Here is a 20,279-nt window from a genome sequence, read left to right on the forward strand (position 1 = left end):
TCTTACCCCACTTCCCTTTTCCCAAAGTAGATATATCATTGTTTTGTATTACATCAATATACACCTTAGTCTAAAAATGGAAGCACTGTTCATGGCTGAGCCCAGTGGTGAACAGAGATTATATTTCCTTTCTTGTGAAGCTTTGTTTTTCCTGGAGTTGGTAATAGTCCTGGTTTATGAAGGTTGTTCATTTACTTAGTTTTCTCTGTTCTTATCACAAATTCCTTTCATGTTCAATATCAGTATCATAATCATCTTTGACACTATCTTCTGTGAGACCAAACACATCAAGAATTTATGAGTTCACTTTCTCCCTAGAGCCATTCCTGCCAGAGACCCCTGTCCACCTGCTGCAAGCTGGATAGGCTGCCCTCAAGTGTTGCCACAAGGTTATCATCACCAGTCTTCATTCCACCTGTCTTCCATGTGGGTCTCCCCTTTTCTGGATTCCATGTTCTCCCTCCTGCTTGATTTACTCCCTTGTTTTGGTAAGTTACATCTTCTAGTAGGCTGTGCAACACTAGAGGATAGTTTAGCTAGGTATAAGATTCTAGGTGAAAAATAATTTTCCCTTGAAATTTTGTCCTCTAACTCACTATGTTGCTTTTCAGTAGTCTATACTGCTGTTTTTAAGTTTACTGAGGGATACTTGATTTGCAATAAAGTAAAAATGTGTGAAGTGTACAATTTGACTCTTTTCAACAAATGTATGTACTTATGAAACCATCACCACAAGATAATAAGTATATCCATCACACACAAAAGTTTACATCGCCTCTTTGCAAACCCTCCATCTTTGCCTACAGATAACTATGGATCTGCTTTTTATCACTATAGATTTTTCTGCATTTTCTAGAATTTTATATAAATGGTATAGTATGTAAACTGTATCTAGCCTCTTTCACTTACACAATTATTTTGAGATTCATCCATGTTACAGCATTATCAATAGGCCATTCCTCTTATTGTTGAGTAGCCTCCCACTGTCTGGATGTATTATTGCAGTTTGTGGATACACTTCTTGATGGACATTTGTATCTGGATTTTAGTTGTGATGAATTTGTGTACAAGTCTCTGTGTAGACATGTGCTTTCCTTTTGCTTAGGTAAATACCTAAGTGTGGAATGGTTGTGTCATAGGTAGATGTTTAAATGTTTAAGAAATTACAAAACTGCTTTTCAAGGTGTGTGTACCATACTACATTCTCATGTGAGAAGTTCTCACATTCTCAGTGAGAGTTCCAGTTATTCCACATCCACACCAACACTTGCTTTTTAAATTTTGCTAAGCGGCTGTGTGTCTCCTAGTATCCCATTATAGTTTTACTTTTCATTTCCTAAGGATGAATTGTGTAGATCATCTTTTTGTGTGCTTATTAGAACTTGGTCTCTCTCTACATACATATATTCTAGACAAATGTCTGTTTGAACATGTTCATTTTTATAATTTTTTGAATTATTGAGTTTTGACACTTCTTAATATATACTGGGTATAAGTCAGGTAACTGTTTTTGCAAATATTCTCTCAGTCTGCAGAGAATTTTCTCATTTTCTTAACAATATTTTGAAAAGTGAAAGCTTTAAGTTTTAATAAAATCTGATTTATTGGTTTCCTTTTTTCTAGTTCCTCAGGATTTTGTATTGTACTTAAGGAATCTTTGCAAAAGTCAAGGTGCCTAAGCCTGTCTCCTATGATTTCTTCTGAAATTGTGATGCCTGATAGCTACTACCTACATATGGCTATTTGTATTTCACGTTAAATCAAATAAAATTAAGTATTAAAAATCTGCTCCTCAATCATACTAGTGACATTTTAAGCACTCTATAGCCACATGTGGCTAATGGCTACCATCTTGTGCAGTACAATAAAGAATATTTTTGTTATTAGAGAAAGTTCTGATGAGCCATGCTCTAACATTCTGTAGGTTTAGTTCTTACATTCAGGTCTATGATGCATTTTTTAAAAAAGATTTTATTTATTTATTCATGAGAGACAGAAAGAGAGAGAGAGAGAGACTCAGGCAGAGGGAGAAGCAGGCTCCATGCAGGGAGCCCAATGTGGGACTCAATCCCGGGACTCCAGGATCATGCTCTGGGCCAAAGGCAGGCGCTAAACCACTGAGCCACCCAGGCATTCCCTATGATGCATTTTGAATTAGCTTTGTATGTGGCATGAGGTAAAGTTTAACATTTTTAGCATATTGTACTTAATTGTTTTAATATCATTTCTGAAAAGGTTCCTTTTCACTATTAAATTATTTTGGTACCTTCGTCAAAAATCAATTAACCATATATGTGTGGGTCTACTTTTGGTCTCTTCATCCTGATACATTGATCTATTGCTCTATCTTCATGCCAATACTGCACAGTGTTGATTACTACCTTTTAGTAGTAAGTCTTGAAAACATACAGTGTAAATCCTTCTACTTTTTAAGATCTTTTCCAGAATAGTTTTGGCTCTTCTATGCTGTTTTTTAAATATAAAATTTAGATTAAGTTTGTCCATTTCTACAAAAAACTTTCTGCAATTTTAAGTGGAATTTCATGGAATCTATAGATACATCTTGGGAGATTAATATCTTAACAATATTGTGTCTTCCAATTCATCAACATGTTATATTTATTTATTTATTTAAATCTTCTTTATCAGGACGCCTGGGTGGCTCAGCAGTTGGGCACCTGCCTTCGGCCCAGGGCGTGATCCTGAAGACCCAGAGTCAAGTCCCGCATCGGGCTCCCTGCATGGAGCCTGCTTCTCCCTCTGCCTCTCTCTCTCTCTGTCTCTCATGAATAAATAAATAAAGTCTTTAAAAAAATAAATCTTCTTTATCATCTCTTAGCAATGTTTTGTAGTTTTCAGTGTATGGATCTTGTACTCCAAACTAGTTCATATTTGATTATGTTATTGAAAGTGGTACTGTTTTTTAAATTTCAGTTTCTGATTGTTCATTGCTGGTACAGAGAAATACAATTGATTTTTGAATTTTGTTCTTGTATTTTGTAACTTTGATAAGTTTATTATAAGTTCTTCTAGCTTTTTTTCCCTACTTCTATAAAATTTTTGACAGACAATTCTAGCATTAGCAAGTAATGACATTCTTATTTATTTTTACTTTCTAACCTAAATGTGTTTTTCTTACCTTATTGCACTGGCTGGAAACTCTAGTACAATGTCAAAGAGAAGTGGTGAGAGTGACATTCTTGTCCTATTCTTGACCTTAGGGAGAAAGCTTTCAACTTTTCACCAGTAAGTATGATGTTAGTTGTAGATAGTCCATTGTGTTGGATTCCTGAACCCTTGTATTTGACCTGTTTTTATTTTTGTGTGCTTGTTTTTTCAGTCTTTTTATGTAAGTTATTCTGGGTATTTTTTACTCCCTCTCTTTATTCTTGTTTTTTAGAAATTGTGTGATGATGTGCATTATGTCTTCTTTTTTTTTTTTTTTTCATTTATTGTACTGGATACTTGGTGTGCTCTTTCAATCTTGAAAGTCACATTCTTCAATTCTGTGAAATTACATCAATTATGTTTTTGAAGTTTCCTCCTCTGTTTTTTTTTTTTCTGTTCTCTCTTTCTTGAATTCTGTTCTCTCTTTCTAGAATTTCTAACTAATAGGTTAAAGGCCACTTCTTTGTATCATCCTCTGAGTTTTACAATTTTTTACTCCTACTCCTAAGGGATAAATGATTCAGAACTCTCTAATGATGAGTTTACTTGTGAAATGCATTCTGCTGATGTAAAAGGAGAAAGTACTTAGTTCGGACCTGGTATCTCAGTTCTCACATCATTAACTTATTAACATAATTAGTGTGTGGGGGGCAAGTGTTTTCAGAGATGGCACACCTATTATCTTGATTCACTCACTCAACAAATGAATGGCATCTGGTGCATGCAAAGTTCTAATGTACAAAAACATGATATTTTGAATAATCTGGAAAAATGTAAATTGCTTTGAATGGAATAAAGTAAAAAATGGGAAAAGTTATTCTATAGTTAGGAAGAGCTTAGCTGATGAATAACAACATAAGTAACAAAAGGAAAAATTAAATAATTGCCCACATCATGCATATAAAACCATACTGATTGAGCTGTTAATATTTGGTGTGTGTGTGTGTGTGTGTGTGTGTGTGTGTGTGTGTTTTAGCATTTCTTAAGGGGTAATCATATATCAGAATTATCTGAGATGCTTCCTAAGAACATGGATTCCTGAATCCCATCCATGAAGATACCCAGATTAGACACACCTTAGTCTGAGAGTGGAGGTGTCTCAGAAATCTTCACTGACAGCAAATTCTCCATGTAACTGCTTTGCCCAGGAAAGTTTGAAAACAACTGTGTTCAGATAAGACCTTCACTTCTCTGCTAACATAATGACTAGTAAAATGAGAAAAAAAATCCCACTTTGATTTCTTCAGGACATAAACTACTCTTAATGGAGTTATTGAGTTATTCAAGCCTTTGGAAGCTGAATTAATTCTTTTAACACCGAAAACATTAGATTTTAACAGAATTGACTAAAGCCATCAACATCTTCCTTAAGACCTCAGAGCTGTACTATGACCGAAATGTGATTATTGTGATTGAGAAATTGAGTTTTTAATTAAAATACCTTTAAATACATGTGGCTAGGGGCTAGTGTACTGGACAGAGCTGATACTGGACCATTTTCATCATCACAGAGAGTCCACTAAACAGTGCTGTCATAGGGAGTCAATACTGGGTCGAGTGGTCCCCAGCTCACTTTGAGTATACCTGCACATGTTCACAAAGTCCCTGGCTTTGGTGCAGGAGAGCTGCTGGACTAAAACATACTGCTACTTGTCTAATAATGCATTTTATTTACAGAGACAGCATATTTTGTATACTGCATTATATGTATGGACAAGACAGAATTTGTGATTGGAAAGTTTACAGATAAATGGAAATACTTCATTTCATTTCATTATTTTTTAAAATTCCAATATAGTTAACACACAGTGTAATGTTAGTTTCAGGTGTACAACATAGGGATTCAACACTTCCATATGTGACCTGGCGCTCCTCAGGACAAGTGCCCTCTTTCATCCCCATCCCTTATTTCCTCCACACCCACCCCCACCTCCCCTCTGGTACAAATCAGTGTGTTCTCTGCAGGTAAGTCTGTTTCTTGGTTTGCCTTTCTCTCTTTTTTCCCCCTTTGCTCATTTGTTTTGTTTCTTAAATTCTACAAATGAGTGAGGGATGCTTAGATGGCTCAGTCGGTTAAGTATTTGACTCTTGGTTTTAGCTCAGATCATGATCTCAGGGTTGTAAGATCGAGCCCCGCATCAGGCTCCTTGCTCAGGATGGAGTCTGCTTGAGGATTCTCTCTCTCTCTCCATCTGCACCTCCCTCTGTTCTTACATACATGGTCTTTCTCTCTCTCTCTCTCTCTCTCAAATAAATAAATAAAATCTTTTTAAAAAATTCTACATATGAGTGAGATCATATGGTATTTGTCTTTCTCTGACTGACTTACTTCACTCAGCATAATACTCTTTAACTGCATCCATGATTTTGCAAATGGCAAGATTTCGTTCCTCTTTATGGTGGAATAATATTCCATTGTATTTGTGTGTGTGTGTGTGTGTGTGTGTGTGTGTGTGTGTGTGTGTATCACATCTTTGTTCATCTATCAGTGGACACTTGGTCTGCTTCCATAATTTGGCTGATGTTGATAATGCTGCTATAAACATAGGGGTGCATGTATTCTTTCAAACTAGTGTTTTTGTATTCTTTAGGTTCAAAGTAGTGTGATTACTGGATCATATGGTAATTCTATTTTTAATTCTTTGAGGACCCTCCATACTGTTTTCCATAGTGGCTGCACCAGTTTGCAAGTTTGCATTCCCACCAACAGTGCAAGAGGATTCCTTTTTCTCCACTTCTTCACCAGTACTTATTATTTCTTTTTTTTTTTAATTTTTATTTATGATAGTCAAACACAGAGAAAGAGAGAGAGGCAGAGACACAGGCAGAGGGAGAAGCAGGCTCCATGCACCGGGAGCCCGATGTGGGATTCGATCCTGGGTCTCCAGGATCGCGCCCTGGGCCAAAGGCAGGCGCCAAACTGCTGCGCCACCCAGGGATCCCAGTACTTATTATTTCTTGAGGTTTTGATTCTAGCCATTCTGACAGGTGTGAGGTGATACCTCACTGTGGTTTTGATTTGTATTTCCCTGATGATGAGTGATGTTGAGATTCTTTTCGTGTGTCTGTTGTTGATCTGTATGTCTTCTTTAGAGAAATGTCTGTTCATGTCTTCTGCCCATTTTTAATTAAATGATTTGGGTTTTGGGTGTTAAGTTGTATTGGTTCTCCTCCTCTTCCCCCCCCCTCCTCCTCCTTCTTCTTCTTCTTCTTCTTCTTCTTCTTCTTCTTCTTCTTCTTCTGTAAACTCTATGTCCAACATGAGCTTAAACTCATGGCCCCAAGATCGAGAATTGCATGATCTACCAACTGACCCAGCCAGGTGCCCCAAGTATACAAGTTCTTTATATATTTTGGATACTAACCCTTTATTGGATATGCCAAAAGATATTTCAATCTTTTCCTATTTGGTAAGTTGTCTTTTAGTTTTGTTTATTTTTTCCTTCACTATGAAGAAGCTTTTTATCTTGACGAAGTCCCAATAGTTTATTTTGGCTCTTGTTTCCCTTGCCTCAGGAGACATATCTAGAAAGATGTTGCTATGACCAGTGTCAGAGAAGTTACCACCTGTGCTGTCTTCTAGGATTTTTATGGTTTCAGATCTCACATTTAGGTCTTTAATCTATTTTGAGTTTATTTCTGTGTATTGTGAAAGAAAGTGGTCCAGTTTCATTATTTTGCATGTGGCTGTCCAGTTTTACCAACATCATTTGTTGAAGAGATTGTCCTTTCCCCATTGTATATTCTTTACTGCTTTGTCAAAGATTAATCGACTGTATAATTGTGGGTTTATTTCTAGGTTTTCTGTTCTGTTCCATTGATCTATGTGTCTTTTTTTTTTTTTATGCCAGTACCATACTATTCTGATTACTACAGCTTTGTATTATAGCTTGAAGTCTGGAATTATGATACCTCTCGCTTTGTTTTCCTTTTTGGGATTGCTTTAGCTATTTGGGGTCTTTTGTGATTCCATACAAATTGTAGGATTGTTCTAGGTCTGTGAAAGTACTGTTGATATTTTGATAGGGATTCCATTAAATCTGTAGATTGCTTTGGGTAGTATGGATATTTTAACAACAGTTGTTCTTCCAACCCATGAGCATGGAATGTCTTTCCATTTCTTTGTGTTGTCTTCCATTTATTTCATCAATGTTTTATAGTTTTCAGAGTACAGGTCTTTCACTACTTTGGTTAATTTTATTCCTAGGTATTTTATTATTTTTGATGCAGTTATAAACGGTATTGCTTTCTTAATCTCTACCACTTCATTATAAGTCTATATAAATGCAACAGATTTCTGTATGCTTTTGTATCCTGGACCTTACTGAATTCATTTATCAGTTCCAGTAGTTGTTTGGTGGAGTCTCTGGGGTGTTCTATATATGTTATCATGTCATCTGCAAATGGTGAGAGTTTTACTTCTTCCTTACCAATTTGGATGCCTTTTATTTCTTTTTGTTGTTTGAATGCCACAGCTAGGGCATCCAGTACTATGTTGAATAAAAGTAATGAGAGTGGACATCCCTGTCTTGTTCCTGACCTCAGGAGGGAAGCTCTCAGTTTTTCCCCATTGAGTATGATGTTGGCTGTGGGTTTTTCACATATGGCCTTTATTATGTTGAGGTATGTTCCCTCTAAACCTACTTTGTTGAGGGTTTTTATCATGAATGAATGTTATACTTTGTCAAATGCTTTTTGTGCACCTACTGAAATGGTCATATGGTTTTTATCCTTTCTCTTGTTGATGTGATATATCATGTTGATTGATTAATGAATTTTGAAACACCCTTGCATTCCACAGTAAATAACACCTCATTGTGGTGAATGATTTTTTTTTAAGATATTGTTGGGTTTGGTTTGCTAGGATTTTGTCAGGGATTTTTTTCATATATGTACATCAGAGGTATTGGCCTGTAGTTCTTTTTTTTAAGATTTTATTTTTAAATAATTTTTATATACAAAGGGGGGCTCAAGCCCACAACCCAAGATCAAGAGTCACACAGTTCACTGACTGAACCAGCTAGGCACCCCTGTCATTCTCTTTTTTAGTAAAGTCTTTATCTGGTATTGATATCAGGGTAATGCTGGCCTCATATAATGAATCTGGAGGTTTTCTTTCCTCTTCTATTTTTTGGAAAAGGTTGAAAAGACTAGGTATGGATTCTTCTTTAAACATTTAGTGGAATTCACCTGTGAAGCCATCTGGTCCTAGACTTTTGTTTGTTAGAAGTTTTTTGTGTGTTTTGTTTTGTTTTGTTTTTACTACTGATTCAATTTCATTGTTGGTAATTGGTCTGCTCAAATTTTCTATTTCTTCCTAACTCTGGGATGTTCTAAGTTTCTGGAAATTTATCATTCTGGAACATTTCTTCCTAGATTGTCCAATTTGTTGACACACATTTTTTCATAATGTTCTCTTAAAATTATTGTATTTCTTCGGTGTTGGTTGTTAGTTTTTCCTCTTTTATTTCTGATTTTGTTTGAGTCCTCTCTATTTTTTTATTTTTATTTTTTTAGAGAGAGTAGGGTGGTGGGGGAGGAGCAGAGGGAGAGGGAGAATCTTTTTTTTTTTTTTTTTTAATTTATGATAGTCACAGAGAGAGAGAGAGAGAGGCAGAGACACAGACGGAGGGAGAAGCAGGCTCCATGCACCGGGAGCCCGATGTGGGATTCGATCCCGGGTCTCCAGGATCGCGCCCTGGGCCAAAGGCAGGCGCCAAACCGCTGCGCCACCCAGGGATCCCGAGAGGGAGAATCTTAAACAGGTTTTATCCACTTAACTGACTGAGTCATCCAGGCACCCCCACATCTTTTTTTTTTTTTAATGAGTCTGGCTAAAGGTTTATCAATTTTTGCTCTTTCCAAGGAATCAGCTTTTAGTTCCATTGATCTGTTCTCTTGGTGTGTTTTTTTTTTTTTAGTTTCTATTAGAAATATTTCATTTTAGGTTGTGTTTCAGTTCTAGAATTTCCATGTGTTCTTTTTCAATGATTTTTATTTCTCTATTTTGCCTTTCTAGTTCCACAATATGTCCATACTTCCATTTAAAATTTTGAACTTATTTATAATAGTTGTACTAAAGTCTGTCATTCTGGGATGCCTGGGTGGCTTGGTAGGTTAAGCAGTCAACTCTTGATCTTAGCTCAGGTCTTGATGTCAGGGTCATGAGTTCAAGCCCCATGTTGGGCTCTTTGCTGGATGCAGTCTGCTTAAAATAAAAATTAAAGTCTGTCATTTATGTCATTGCAGTCTCTTCCTTTTAACTGATTTTCCTACTGTTCACATTTTCCCCTCACATTTCTTGCTTCTTTACATGCCTGGCAATTTTTTATTGTATGCTGGACACTGTAGGATGCCACACTGTTGAATGTCCCAATTTTACTGTCTTCACTTAGTATAGAATTTAATTCTGAAGCAGCTAATTTACTTATGGATAAACTTGCTCTGTGAAGCCTCATTCTTAAGCTTTGTTAGGACACCTATAGAGTAATCTTTCCTCTAGGGCTTGAGTCACCCTGTTGGTAGCCCTGTTCTTCTGGGATATTAGCCTGGTGCTTGGTGTGTTCAGTGTGGTCTTTCTAGACTGGCTGCTTGGTGCTTCATTATTTCCCAGCTCTGTATAAGTTCCGGAACTTCCATATCACTCACTTCTCCTTGGTAGTTGATCTGTGTCTACTACATCAGCACGTTGGCTTTAGCACAGAGAGCCAGCTCTCCAGCCAGGTGCTCAAGGGGATGTCTGTGAAGACCTCCAGACTCCTTCTCTGTACATCCCTATGCCCTACCCGCCAGTTGTCCCTTTGGTCTTCATCTCCAGACTGCCTCTGCTCACCTTAGCAGGACTGCCTTATTCTCCTGGGCACCCCCTCCCTGCAGCATACTTTGAGAAGTGCCTCCATGCAGAAATCTGGGTGATCATGGGCTTGCCTAATCTGCTTTTCCCCTCTCAGGGGTCACAGTTTTATACTACTCGTTGCCCAACATCTGAAAACAGTTATTTCATATATTGTGTCTAGTTTTATGGTTTCCTAACAGTAGGAGGTCTAGTGTGAACCAGTTTTCCATTGTGTCCAAAAGTATAAGAGCAAATGCAAATAACCATCAAATACAGCTAAAAGAACTGCTATAATTTTTTTAAATCTTAATAGTGGACTTTCTATGACTCAAACAAATTTGCCCAGAGGACAAAGCCCAGATAAATTAAATTTACTTGGATAGGGAGGATTTTCAGCATTTAACACAATAATTTGCCACATGATTTCATCAGGTTCTATTTTAGACATATGCCCATTTATGAAATGAAGTCAAAAGAAGACCACAGTTCTCCCATGAACAGTGACCACAGTTCTCCCATGAATATGGATAGCAAGCAAGAGACATTGGTTCTTCTGGATCCAGTACACTGACCTATGTGACCGTGGGCTATAACTTGGCTCTCTGAGGACATCACAGCACACTCAGAGAGGTGCCACAGGATAGTTTCAACTTTCAACAGAGACAGTGATACTTGTCATCTGGTGGACACCATTCAAACTACCAGCCTTACGTGGTTCATGTTTAACACTGATTGTGCTGCATTTCTCACAATAGCATCATTATCTTTGCAAAGCTGGATCTTGAGCAGTTTCTGTGATGAAAAGTGAGCATCACACAAAAAACAACATAGAACATGACAGGAAAGTGGTGGTGGCCAAATCTGATTCCAGTGGCAGACATGCAAGCTGTTAGTAGGGACTGGTGATATTTGAGAATGTATTTAAAAATATCACTTTCTTCCTTCAGTTTACATATATTATTTTTTCCAAACAGCTACAGATTTGTTAGTACATAAAAAATGTTTTAAATTAAAACTAACCACTTAAACAAAACTCCTAGGACCTGTGACAAAATGAGTGAGAGGCAGAGGGCACCATGCACGCAGAAAGTGTAGGAGCTTCTGGACTGGACCGTTGATCTGGCTAAGCATCACTGTTCGCATATGCAAAACACAGGATTTGCATTAAATTTTCTTTAGGAATCTATGGCTTTGTATCACTGCAAGTGGGTCTTAAGTGGTATAGTGAATGTGGTATGCTATTAAGTCACTTCTATCAGGGGAGCAAATTTGTCTCTGAAGCAAGGGTGCCTTGGTCTCCAGAGGGAAAAGAGAAAACCAGGGACAGAGTCTTGAATGCCTCAAGCAGATAAGAACCATGGTTTTTAAGCCAGTTCAAATCCCCATTGCAGACATGGGGCTCTAGCTCAGGGCAAGAACACTGTATTCATTCTAGAACTCTCCTGTGCCTTTAGAACAGGGGCTGTTACCTGGGATCGAGGGACTCTATGCACAGAATTCAGAATGCCCAGTGAACTTAAACAGAAAAATCTTCACCTTTATTTTTATTAACTCCCAGCTGCAATTTAGCATTTTCTTCAGTTATGAATGTAGTCAGCAAACCACAGGGGTACAACATTTCCTGTGGTGTTGTCACCCATTGAAATAATTGGTATTTTCATTTCATAGTACAGTTTTATTCTCACAGCCACTTTGACATTGCAATAGTTTTTAGACCTGCCACGGATCTTATTACTTAGTACATTATGGAGGAAAATTATTAACTATATATCATGAAATATTTTTAAAACATATTTTGATATTTGCATTTCAAAATGTAAGTTGTTTCCTTGATAATCTTAAAAAGTAGTTTTAATTTTTTATTGTGGAGAACTCAGAACCTACATGAAAGTAGACTGAATGATATATAGAATCCCATGCATCCATCATCCGGTTATACCCCCCAAATCCTTTTCAATGCTGCATTATCTCATTGTAGTTCCTAGACATTACACAGGCTGTTTACCCTGTAGAGTTTCTAACACTCTGGAATGAGGTTACATCCCCATGGTGTCCCTCTTTCCTCTGTGTTTCTCGTAAACTGGAAATTGGGTCTAGATGCTTGATGCCATCAGGTTTTAGGGGCAGAGGAAGAGGCAAGATTACTTCTGGTTATTTCTGTTAGCAACCATTCATCTTCAATGTTTAGATCCATTAGTCCATTAGGGGTTACAAAATGGCTTAAGTCTATCATTTCTTATAATGTATTATTGTAATATTTTGATAAGGAAAACATCCCCATCACCTATTTGGTTGCCCAGTGGTAGAGTTAGTATAGAAAGTCAGAACATACATTCTTGATTCTTTCCCTTAATCTATCAGTCTTCCAAATAATAACTCAGTTCCTTTTATGCATCTTATTTTATACATTTAGAAGCATTATCCTGAGAAGGGGTTCATGGCTTCACCAGACTGTCAGTTGCAGTGATGTCACAAAGCAGTTAAGAACTCCTCCTGTATTTCAACCCAAGAGATACAGAGGTTCCCTGTAGCTTTTCTGCAGAGTCCTTGTGACCATAATAGCACTTGCACATTTCCTGAAGGCTCGCAGCGCTTGACCTTCATCTCATGTCCCGTGGTGCTTGGTGAGATCCTGCCTCACACCACACTGCACTAGATGCACGTGTGTACACCTTCCAGTAGGAGCCCGGGTGTAGAAAGAGTGCTGACAATGGCCTAATTGTGCTACTACTAGCTGTAGAAACCAAGGAAAACCCCCAATTTCCCTGAGTTAGTCTCTTCATAGGAAGGATGGCAAAATGCCGTCTAACTTGAAGAATTGTTTTGAGAACTAGAGAGGGTCTCATTCCTGAGACACTGAGAACTTGTCGGTCCTCCACAAACATTTGTTAGGTCTGATTCTTACTCGCACACAGCAGACGGTTTGTTAATTAGGTCTTGGTAACGGTCACGGGCGGAGAACAACGCCGAGCAGCCTGTGCAGCACCCGGGACCTGGGGCCCCACGTACCAGGACATGCCGCCAGCCACTCCAGCTCCCCGCTCCCCACTTCTCTACATCCCTCCAGCTTCCTTCTCACCTTCCTCCTCCTCCTCCTCCTTGAGTCTCTCTTGGTCTTTCACTCTTGCCCCCTATGTCTGTCTCAGCTTTCTTCCACACCAACTTCCCTCATCCTGAAGCTGCAAGGCAGCTCCACTAGAGACAGAATTGCGCTTTAATAGTGACATGTTCTACCCACAACACAACATATCCCATCTCTTCCCTGACCTCCACCAGGCTGCCCCCTAAGAGACCTTCCAGTCGAAGGGGGCATCTATCTCACCCACCCTGGGCTTGAGACAACCATATCCTACTATCTCTAATCCTCAATCCAATTGAAATTATCTGTGCTGTGTTTCCTCACAAGTTCATGGTATATTCCATTTAGTTAATCTGAAAAGTCAGCTGCACTCTGAGACCTGCCCTGGTCAGATTTTTCTTCCATTCCTGAGCTCTGCTCCCTCAATCTGTCCAGTGCTCCCCTCAAGCAGCTTAACCCGCCATACCTTTTCTTCCTCTTTCAGATGAATTGGCTGCTTTTTCCAAAGCAGAGACACCTGTCAGGATGGTTTTTCTATTCACATCCTATGTGAGCAGTGTCAATGTCTGATCAATGTCTCTCACCAGTGACTCATTGATGACTCATTAATGACTCAGCAATATCTCATCAGTGTCTCATCAATGACTGACTCATCAGTGATTTACAGTGACTCACCAATGTCTCACCAAAGACTCCATCGATGCTCCACTGATATGTGTGATCCATATCTTGTCTGTGTCTCTCACTGATGCCTCTCCTCCCCGCTCAGAGGTCCCACTGAGGGAGTGTGGTGGCCCGTTAGGAACATTTCAGTCATGCAGGTATAAGTTTCGATGTTGGCTTCCTGCATATTCGCTGGGTTCCCCTGAGCCTCAGTTTTCTTGTTGTAACATGGGCGTTAAAAGCCTCTGCCTCCACTTTGTTGAGACCAAACAACACACTTTGTATCTAGAAATGAGTGTATGAACAAATGAGCGTCAACAAGCCCCTTTCTTTCTCTGCCACTCTACCTGTTCGTGGTAAAGGCTCTTCTCCATTGTGTTCTAGGGTCCGGGTCATCCTGGCCCCACAGATATTTGCAAATGTTTGTGGTCACTAGTGTTGCTTGCCCATTGCTTCCAGCTGGTGATGTGTGCCGGTCTCCTGTGTGTAGACATGCTAACACAACCTCCCCTCACAGTGAAGATATCTGGGCCTCGAGCCTTTTGCTCTCCTGTCTTCTGCTCACCTTCCTGGGTGTGCTCTGTGACCCACCATCCCACTGCAGGCTGTCTGGTTACAGGAAAGGATGACTTCCTACTTCCCCCCCAAACAGGGAACATTTGGGTGACTTTGACCAACTTGGTTTTCTGGTCTTGCAGATGTCTGGGAGCTCTTCCTTCTTGATATTCTTGACATGACCTCCTCTGCACCCACTGCTCCCTGCTTCTTTCCCATTTCTTCTGTGGAACGCCATGCTTCCCAGATGGGGTCTTCACCACCATTCCTCTTCTTGGGAGATCGTCCATTTTCTGATGGACTCTATGGTTTCGACTGCCACTTCTGACTCTGGAACCGAGTACTCAATACCTCCCAAAGGATGATCATCCTTCAGTGTTTTTGGTTGCCTATGGAGTGAAGATAACTCTTTTTGTGAGTGTGACATTCAAGGCTCTTTGTGGTGGTTCCTGCCCTTGTTTCCAGTCTTATTTTCTGCTGTTCCCTCAAATGCACTCCACCTCCTAATACCCAAAACCCTAATATCTTGGCAGGTAGCAAATTCTGTGTCTTCTGCCCTAGCCCATGAGAGACATCTCATTCCTATTCAGGCTTTAAGATTCAATCCATGCCCTCCCTTCTGAGATAAGCAAGGCCTTTGTGAGGGCATGGAGTGAGGAACGGGGGAAGCAAGACTCAGTGAGTTTTCTCAGTACCATGTTCTGTCTCTGTACAGAATCATCACCAGCCAGCAGCTCTGTCACTGGACCGGGGGTGTGAATACCAGCATACACCACTGTGACAATGGCAGCTGCGTGCGTGTCATCCTCACCGTGAACTGGAGTGTCTGTGGGCTGCCGCCTGGCTCCAGGCCCGGGCTCCTCGCTCCCCTCCATTCTCAGGCCTGCACACTCCTGGAGCTTTCTCTCAGTCTGGGAGGCCACTTCTCTGACCCTAATTCCCATCTTCACACAAGAAGTTCCGGGCCATAAGACATAAGCTGAAGCCTGAGCTCCTCTGCAACCTCATCCGCAGTAAGCAAAGTGAAACATGATCATTTCACAGAATTAAAGACTGGGAAGAGCTTCTGATTTAGGGAGAACAATTTTTAAAATGGATTTGTATGCATAACACCCATTGCGGTTGGTGATAGTGGAGTCAGTGACTAATAAAAATGTCATTTCCTGTGATTTTTATAAATTACAGTAAATATGCCAGTAATCATCCACATTAGCTGCTCAAATGCAGGCAGCCATCTGGAGTAGAGGCCAGGGGACCTCATTGAAGCCTCAAGAGGTAGACCCCACAGGTGCAAATTGACACCCAGGAAAACAGTAGTTAATACTCTAGAATTTGGAGAAAAAGAGAATGTTAAAATAAATGTATGTCAAGCAGACAAATTTGGACTTCGCCAGGAGGATCTGTCACGTCAAACAGGAAATAGCTATAAATTACTTGTAATAGTAAAAATCTTGTCATTTATAACCTTTAAAGCAACGGGCTCATTTAACACATCAACTCATAGATCATAATCTAGGACAGTCAGCCTGCGTATTTATTTCACTTTTAATGTGTAGAAGCCAGAGCAAACCATGCATGATCCGCAAAAGACCCCACAGCATGCCATCAGCATTTGGAACCATAGAAAGAGCCAGAGAGATAACTGCCTCAGGCCCAGGGTGGTGAATATGTCAAGATATGAAAACCCTTTCTGCTCCTAAAAAGAAAATTAAGACGTGATTGGAAATGTCATGCCTTGGGTAGTCTCATAATGAATAATTCCAAATAAATCCCACCATTATTCTGTTTATTTGTTTTACTTAGAAGCTATTTGAAGTCATTGGAGCTGAAAGTATGTTTCAACATGCCAAGTGTATTTACTGTATCTTGTAATCATCTTGCTAACCAGTTCACAGGCAAACAATAATTGGAGTTCTGTGTTTGTTTCAGATACCTCAATGTATACTGCCCACAGATAAGCAATCCAGCTCTCAGACATTTTTAAAGGGGCCGAGATGCCTTCGCTAAAGTGGTCCAGGAAGATGAACACAGAAAGCCATCTTCTGCGTTATTTGAGGATTCAATGGGAACAAGGTATTTATGGCAGAGGTGCTTAATGAAGTATGCATGCACTGAATAAATATTTGATGTTAGTTGATACGGGGGTGGGGTGGGGAGGAAGGTTCTGGAAAGAAAGGATAGGAACACCAAACTAACCAGTCACTTTAATGTGAGAAAAAGCCCCCAGAGTGGGAGTCAAGCACATGGCTCCCATTGACACCTGTGCAAGGATGGACAGAGAGGGTCTCCAGAAAGACACTAACTAACTCAGAGTTGCACTATATCCTACTTCCTTCAATCATCTCTCTGTGACTTTCCCTCTCCATGCTTTCTCCCCGAGCTGGGTCAGTGAGTATGTGGGTGCATGTGCATACACACATACACACATGTGCATGCGGGCACACTGCATGCTGCACAGCCAGGGAGGAGGTGACAGCAGCCACATTTAAAATCCTAGGTCTGTTGGTTGGGTGGCTTTACCCCATTTTGCTTTTCCACATTCCTCCAAAGTAAGCTTTTAGTGGGATAAAAATTTGCCTCCATGCAAATGTATGAACATGAGCTAATTAAAAGAAGAAAAAAAAAAAAACGCTAAATTGAATCTTAAAAAGAAATTAAAATTTAAAAATTCACTGGTAAGTTGTTTAACTGGTTCCTTTGAAAATGATTGTTGCTCTCTCTGGACTGAACCCTCTTTTCATCACAGAGGCTAGTTTCACAGATCAGCAGTTGTCGGTGAGGGAAAAAGAGGGGTTTGGGGACCAGGGAGTATCTATAGGTAGAGTTTGGGCATTGTTGAAAGCACATAGGTAAAAATTCTGTATCTCTGGGAGAAGACCTGATCCTGGGAAATCATCCAGATCAACACCCCTCTCTCCCTGTCTGGAGTACCAGAAACAAACCAAACCATATACACCAAGCCTAAATTATTCACTTCAGGGGATCCCTGGATGGCTCAGCGGTTTAGCACCACCTTGGGCCCAGGGTGTGATCCTGGAGTCCCAGGATCAAGTCCCACGTCAGGCTACCAGCATGGAGCCTGCTTCTCCCTCTGCCTATGTCTCTGCCTCTCTCTCTCTATGTCTATCATGAATAAATAAATAAAATCTTTTAAAAAAATTATTCACTTCACTTTGGCTGACACCAAACATACATATATATATATGATATATATGATATATATATATATATCATATATATGTGTGTGTGTGTGTGAGGTAACACTGATTTGAGGGGAATGTGCATGCATCACATAAATTAAAGAATTGAATCCTCTCTGTAGCCTCGGTAATTTCTAGAAACAGTAGCAATCAGATCTTTACCCGCGATTGTTAGATTATTATCGATGAAAGAATGTTTTTCCTTTTTTCTTTTTTTCTTTCTTTTTTTTGTGAGTTGAATGGATAATTGTCTCAATTCTACATTTTTAAATTACATATAACTATAGAGTGTGTGTTGCATGTGTTGACTACATATTATTTTAACACATCTGTTAATTTTTAACAAAGTTAATTTCTACAGAATAGTGGGTAATTCTGAAAGTATCGTAGGCAAAATGTTACAAACTCATCATCCAACTAGCACAACTGTATGTACTGTATTTCCTTGGTTCAAGACACACATTTTTAGTTTTATCATCTCTGGAATCTGCACACATCATTACCACCAGTGACAATTGTAAGTTGTTTCTTTTCATGGTGGCACACAAAATAAAGATGCATCCTATAATAAATGGTGTCTTAGGCTTGTTGAGAAAAACAAGTGCATGTGTGTGGGATTAACCTGTAGATAATTTCTTGTCCATATGGTTTAGGGTGAGGAGAAATTGTGTGTCAAAGATCACATATTCTTCCCTAATACTTCTTTATGTGGGAATTATAAATTATATCCCCAAACTTCAGCATGGCTGTTTTTATTTTTATTTTTTAAAAGATTTTATTTATTTATTCATGACAGACACACAGAAAGAGAGAGAGAGAGAGAGAGAGGCAGAGACACAGGCAGAGGGAAAAGCAGGTTTTATGCAGAGAGCCCAATGTGGGACTCCATACCGATACCCGGATACCCTGATACCGGAACTCCCTGAGCCAAAGGCTGACACTCAACCCCTGAACCACCCAGGCGTCCCAGCATGGCTATTTTTATTCTAAAAAGTCTTGTATTTACAAGTGGTTCACACTGGATTGCAATGGGTATTTGACAGAGGGTTCCTCTTGCCTTGTCCATCACCAACTGAAAGAGTTACAAATGAAAACTCCCAAAGACTCTCAAAAGATGAAGCATGGAGATCAGTTTCCCAACTGGTACCAAATGTGATGATGAGTCAAAAAAAAAAAAAAGAATCACCCAGTTAGTATCCTTGAATGGGATTTAATTAATATTTTAAATTTCAAGATGAGCATTCAAATGTGCAGCTAAATACTGAGCTATATTTGTGCTTGTTTTCTGGAAACTTTACAAGGCAATTATTGTAATGCAGAAAAATCTCTACCACTGACCCCTCAACCGTGCCACGCGGTATTTCCAGGCTGAATTCTTTCTGCGTCTCTCCTCAAAGCCAGAAGTCTTGGAGAGGATTGGAAGCCAATTTTAAACATTATTAGGTCAGTTGGAGGTGGTATGGGCTCAATAGAGAGAAGAGAAAGAACATGTTTAGATTTTTAAATGTTTAAATGATAAGGATTCCATGCAAGAAAGCAGACACTGGCTCAATGCTCCCACCCCTGCTTCTTACCACAGCTTGCCAGCTGGTGGGGCAGAGGACACACATGCATGTCCACAGGTGACTGTCCACCTCGTCTCTGGCAGAGGGCTGGTTCAATGGTCAGGTCACTGCTGCCTCACTGTCAGCCCCTCTGCCCCTTACCTCGTTGTGTTCCTCCCGGTGGCATCAACCTCACCGTCCTATCCGTACCATTTAAAGGGAATTACCTATTACTTCAATTATCTGTCCCTTATCAACCGATGTTACACTACAAGGATTTGCAATGAAAGGACACAAAGAGAGAGCAAGTCATGGCACATGGCCAAATAAAAGAGTAATGTTCTGGTGAATTTAGCCTAAATAATTTACTGCTATGGAAAAGTGGAAGGTGAACCCTTTGACCAATAAATCTCTCCTGCCCGTGAAACCCTTATCTGGTCTGCTCCAACATACTCCACACGAGGAAGCCATCATCATTGGCTCTGGTTTGTTATTTGTAAACCTTGATCTTCTGCACTCAGTGTCCTAAATATGGATAATTAGCATCAGTTTATCACGCTTCTGCATATTTCCTCTTCTCTCCAAACATGCATGCTTCTATTGGCTGCCATTCTGCCACAGAAGATTATGCAGACAGATTGCAGAGAATGAATGTGCTAAACGAGATTAGGAAGGAATAGAAATAGCAACTTGGCCAATAAATTCCTCGTGAGAGCCTTATCATACAATTACACGTTGACTTGTTTCACACTCTCCCAGCCTCTTAATCCAACACCCCCACCAAGAGTAAAATTTCACTAATTTCTGAATTACTGCATATCCCCCTGACTTGTTACCGAGAATGTTTGGAAGGTGAAAGGCTGCTGAAAACAACACATCAAACTTTACAATAAAAACACTAAACTTAACATGTCAAATGGGTGGTCTGAATTTGGGATGTTTAAAGCACGTTAGCATCCAGGAATGAATGCACAAAGCCTTGGCACAGAGAGATACTGAACTTCTCTCTGAACCCCAAATTCTCTCATTTTCCCCTTTTAGGGGTTCTGAGCTGTGTGCTCCTGAGCAGAGCTGTCTGATGTGCTTTAAGACAGGACCAAGCATTTGCTTCTTTGCTTCCCATTCCTGCTGATAACAATCCGATGCCCCTGAGTACTCGTGGGCACAGCACTAGAACCCTGAGTACAGCTCTCTCCTCGCTCAGACACGTTTCCCATGGATGGCTTCTTACGCAC

General features: G+C 39.8%; 1 long non-coding RNA gene across 2 annotated transcripts in view; it reads left to right on the forward strand.

Moving 5' to 3' along the window:
• The window catches only part of LOC112927459 (uncharacterized), a 587,636-nt gene that overhangs the window by 559,939 nt on the left and 7,418 nt on the right, over positions 1 to 20,279 (forward strand). For both annotated transcript variants that reach the window (XR_012002062.1, XR_012002063.1), the window contains 2 exons: positions 15,016 to 15,313; positions 16,230 to 16,373. This is a non-coding gene — a long non-coding RNA (uncharacterized lncRNA). The remainder of the gene's footprint in view (positions 1 to 15,015; positions 15,314 to 16,229; positions 16,374 to 20,279) is intronic.

The sequence above is a fragment of the Vulpes vulpes genome, chromosome 6 (genome assembly GCF_048418805.1).
Source record: "Vulpes vulpes isolate BD-2025 chromosome 6, VulVul3, whole genome shotgun sequence".
NCBI classification, from domain to species: domain Eukaryota; kingdom Metazoa; phylum Chordata; class Mammalia; order Carnivora; family Canidae; genus Vulpes; species Vulpes vulpes.